This window comes from Phyllostomus discolor, chromosome 4, assembly GCF_004126475.2.
Source record: "Phyllostomus discolor isolate MPI-MPIP mPhyDis1 chromosome 4, mPhyDis1.pri.v3, whole genome shotgun sequence".
Lineage (NCBI taxonomy): Eukaryota > Metazoa > Chordata > Mammalia > Chiroptera > Phyllostomidae > Phyllostomus > Phyllostomus discolor.
In genome coordinates, this window is record NC_040906.2 from 91630976 (window position 1) to 91635945 (window position 4970).

General features: G+C 39.3%; 1 pseudogene; it reads left to right on the forward strand.

The window, feature by feature from the left end:
- Nucleotides 1-2783: 2783 nt before the first annotated feature.
- On the forward strand, nucleotides 2784-3624 carry LOC114514382 (annotated as a pseudogene).
- Nucleotides 3625-4970: the final 1346 nt, after the last annotated feature.

The following is a 4970-nucleotide window of genomic DNA, read 5'->3' on the forward strand; positions in this document are numbered from 1 at the left end:
CATATCTCTCCTCATTTTTCTTGCCCATTCTGCACCAGCTTTGTCACTGTGTTGATCTCTCACAGACACACAGAATCAGGCATATATTCCTTTCCCAGATATATCCCCAGGGAATGAATGGACAGTTAAGTGTATAGACAAGACCCTTTTGCATAACTAGCCAGCACTGTCATCCAGATAGTGCACCACTGCTCAGATAGTCTTCCTGGGGAACACCAGTGCTCCACAAGGTGTCAAGTGGTATCCATAGGCCAATACCTTTGTGAAACACTTAATCAAAGTTACAGTTTTTCTATTGCAGGACTTCTCCAGGTATTTCTCATGTTAATGTGCATTATAGTTCTCTAACTATAGGTAGAAATAGTGTGCAGCACTTCCAAACTTGTTTGAACCATGGAGCCCTTCTGTGGGGTGAACACCAAGGTTTTATTCCAAAAACACACTGTGGGGGTGTAACAGGGGAAAGAAGGGGAAGGGTTGTCAAAGAACATGTATGAAGGACACATGGACAAAGACAACAGGGTGGGGGAAGGATTGACTGTGGGAGGAGGGGGTGGGCAGGGGGAGAGTAATGAGGGGAAAATGGGGACAACTAATTGAGCAACAATAAAAAAATCCTCTGGTGAGGATAAAAAATTAAAAAAAACACACTGTGAAAATGGTGATCTGAAGCCTGATAACACAGTGCTCAGGGACATTTTAATAGTCAGTGATTTATGGCATTATAGCAACCAATAACCTCCTTTGTCTTAATTCACTTTGAAGATAAATGTAAATAAATGACAGAAAACTGAGCTTGTTGTTTTTTGTCTTTAACTAAGTTGTATTTCTTCCTTCACCATTGCTGCCCATGGGTATGTGAAGTACAACATAGGGAATATAGTCAATAATATTATAATAACCATGTATGATGTCAGGTAGATACTAGACTTATTGGGGGACCACCTTGTAGGTTATATAAATGTCTAACCACTATGCTGTACACATGATACTAATATAAATAACTGAAAACTTTTCTAAAAATTTAAAAAGAAAAGAGGATTTTGCATTTTAATCCCTTTCAGAAATTCCCATAAAAGTAATTGAATCAGATCCTCATCCTAACTTCAGTGTTAACATGTAAAATTGTATATTTCATATCTCATGTCTAAAATCATGTTATCTATTGTAGACAGTTTTAGTGGAACAGACTGTAAAGAACCCTAGAAATGTTAATTCTGTTGTATCTGACAGAATTATTGAGAATTGTTGGTACTCAACCCAAACTTTACATTTTCTTTGAAACTTTCAAAATGCATAGCCTCATGCTTTCTTGCAAAAGTTCTGGTTTTATTCAGAAGTAATTATGAAGAAAAACAAAATTACCTTTCATCATTCAATCTATTCAAGGCCTTAGAAATGCAGACTGACAATGAGCTGACAATTATTTTCAATCCACTTTCAGCTAATTTCACTATAAATTGAGCCTGAGGACTGCTGACAAATAAAATATATTATTCATCTGAAAACATTCTCTTTGGGGCTACAGATCTCCAATTTATTTCATTAGTGATCATGATCAAACTAAGTGAGAATTGATTTATGCAATAGTTATCCCTCTGCAGTAATTAATTAGAAAACTAATACTTCAGTAGAGCTTTGAAAAGGAGCAGTTTCTAAGGCTCTTTGATAAAATAGAAAACTTTTTAAAATAATTATGAGGCAGTGTTCCTAAGGGAGTAGATATGCATTGCCCTTGCCTACTTCCACATTTCACTATAGTTAAATCACATTCAAGAAAAACTCCTTGAATCTCAATTCATTTCATCTAACAATTTTTAGTATGTATTGTACTACATGCTAGGCACCATGTGCTAATTCTGCGAGTATTAAAGAAATGGAGCTTCCTCAATGAGTGAACACGGGCAGGTAACATTCACTGTCCTAATAAACACTACAGTAGACATAATCGCAAAGTGTTTGTGTAGTCACAAAGGCTCCAGGGATTAATTCTGCTTGAATCACAAGAAAATGCTTCATGGGAGAAAGTGGCAGTGGGACTGGTCCTAGGACAGTGAGCACATTTTTAATTGGCTGAAATGAAGGGCTGTGGGTTGGAGAGAATGTAAGCACAACTCTCAGCAGAGAGAATAGTACAAAAAATTACAAAGAAATGGGAAAAATCCAGGTAGGTTTGAGAAGAAGTGAGAAATCTAGAGTGGCTGTGAGAGGTTAGAAGAGAAAAAAAGTGTTGGGACTAGATTGTGAAGGAGAAACCTAAAGTCCACAGACTATTTTCAATAAGCTGGTCTTTTTTTTTTTTTTTTAAGATTTTATTTACTTTATTTTTAGAGTTGGAAGAGGGAGACAGAGAGAGACATCAATGTGTGGTTGCTGGGGGTTATGGCCTGCAACCCAGGCATGTGCCCTGACTGGGAATTGAACCTGCGATGACTGGCTCGCAGCCCGCGCTCAATCCACTGAGCTACGCCAGCCAGGGCTCAATAAGCTGGTCTTTAAATTGGGGGATGTACATTGTTCAGATGATAAGATAAATCTAGTGGTAGTGCCATGGGGTTGTAATTTTTCTGGTGAGATGCAATGAAAAACTTGTGGAAGAGGAAAATAGGGATGCAAGAAGGAACAGAACTTGTAAATTGTTTAGTTCATCCCATGGGAACTCAAGGTGCATTGAGACTAGTGGTTGGAAGGATTTATGGGTGATGATGTCATGGAAGTTGTGAGCAAGAGTTGGTGAGAAAAATAAAGCATGAATTGGTCCTAGCTGTAACGCACAGCCTGGGTGCCTGGGCAATCCATGGACAGCAGCGAGGGCCATGATGGCAGATTCCAGTGAGGAGCAGTGCAAAGAGCTGGAGGCTCTGGAGTCCATCTACTCCTACCCCTTTACAGTATTATCGTAAAATCCTCCCAGCCTCACCATTATTGTGACATCTGAGGCTGGAGAAAATGGTGAAACTGTCCAGACTACCCTCAAGTTTACATACAGTCATAAATATCCAGATGAAGCCCCTCTTTATGAAGTATTCTCCCAGGAAAATCTAGGAGATAATGATGTCTCAGTATTTTAAAATTATTAGCATTACAGGAAGAGAAACCTTGGTATAGTGTGATCTCTACTTTAGTGACAGCTGTGTAAGAAAAATTAAATGAAATAGTGGATCGAATAAAAACTAGAAGAGAAAAAAGAAAAGAAATAACCAGAAAAAGAAGAAGAGGCTGAAGAGCAATTATTTCATGGCACTCCTGTTACAATTGAGAATTTCTTAAATTGGAAAGCTAAGTTTAATGCAGAGCTCTTAGAAATTAAAAAGAAATGGGGTGGGGGAGGGGGAGGGAAAATACAGACAACTGTAATTGAACCACGATAAAATAATTTGTGTAAAAAAAAGAGAAATGAATGAAAGAAGAAAAACAATCAGGAAAAGTAAATTAAGTGAGAAACAGCTATTTGAAACAGATCATAACCTTGATACACCTGATACCCAATTCTTGGAGGATGCTAGAAACAGTGTGGAGGTAGATGAGTCTTTGTTCCAGAAAATGGATGACTTGGAGCTGGAGGATGTACAGGATGATCCAGACTACAATCCTGCTGACTTAGAGAGTGACTTGACCAATTGATGGACCATCTCTGTCTGCAGAGAGGCTTGATTGCCACAGCATCTATGGCTATGCTGAGAGGGTGTTGATTTTCCTTTCTTTTTTCCTAAGGAAAAATAATTTTTAGGATAATGTTCTTCTGAAAGCTTTCATCAATGAACTTAATAAAACTGACCTTAAAAATTCAAATAAAAAATAAGGCATGAATTAAGTACTAAAGTCTTAAAGGAAGGTAAGTGTGTCTTGGAAGGAGACAGAGGAGGATGGTGTTTCTTCACTCTTTGGTTCATTTATTTACTTAAAACCTACTCCACTGGACATTGGGAAAACACATACCAATAAGACACATTAAGTCAGCAGCTTTGATCAAAGGGGTAACATATTGTGTTCATTGAGGGGAAGGCTTCAGGGTAAGATAACATAACTAGAAAGTGGAAAGTCATGGAATTCACAATAATGTGTACACTTTAACCAACACCTTATAAAGAAATGGGGGGAAATGGTGCTATAACTTCTGTTCCATGTTACTTTTCCAGGCAGGAAGATAAGAACAGAAAAGGGCAGACAATATGTATGATGTATGTTACCAACTTTGAAGGATTTTTCCTAGGAAACAGCTACTTACATTTCATTCTCAGAATTGGGTCACATGTCTGCCAGTAATCTGCATGGCAGCATGGGAAACGTAGCATTTAACTGAGCTAATTTCTAAGCCAATCAAGTTTTCCTGGAAAGGAAGCAAAGAAGAATGGATGTCGTATAGAGAAATAACAAGTATATTTTGAATATTTAAATATATTTTTATTCTATCTCCTGGTTGATTAAAATATTACTAAAGTAGAGGAGGAGGAAGATGGCGGCAAGGTAGGAGAGAGAGAGAGAGAGCAGATTCCACTTCCTCCTACACACAGGAGAAAACCTAGCCGATCTATGGAGGAACAGAGCAAACAGCCAACAGTACCCCAGCATATATGAAAATAGGAGACCAAAAATTATAGCAGACATTGAAAAAACAGGTGATAAGGAGAATGCTTCAGGACAATAAGGTCCCAGGGACCAGTGTGGGGACCAGGGCAGCTGCAGCCCCAGGCCCAGCACCCACTGGGTCTGCCACAGCGTTCTTGGGAGAGAGCTGGGTGAACTGCTCCCTCCCTGGCCAAACAAGGTTTGAGCAGTACCGGGAGAGACCTGGTTGTTTGAAGTCGCAGAGAGGGGAATAGGGACTAAGTGGCAAACACACAGGAGCTGTGAGCACCCACAAAGTCTATGGATGCAGGTTGGGGAGAGTTGAGAGTCATGCAGTGATGGGCCCTGACTCTGATAGTCTCTGGTCTGGCTAGAGAATTGGGCTGTGTGAGAGGCCAGGA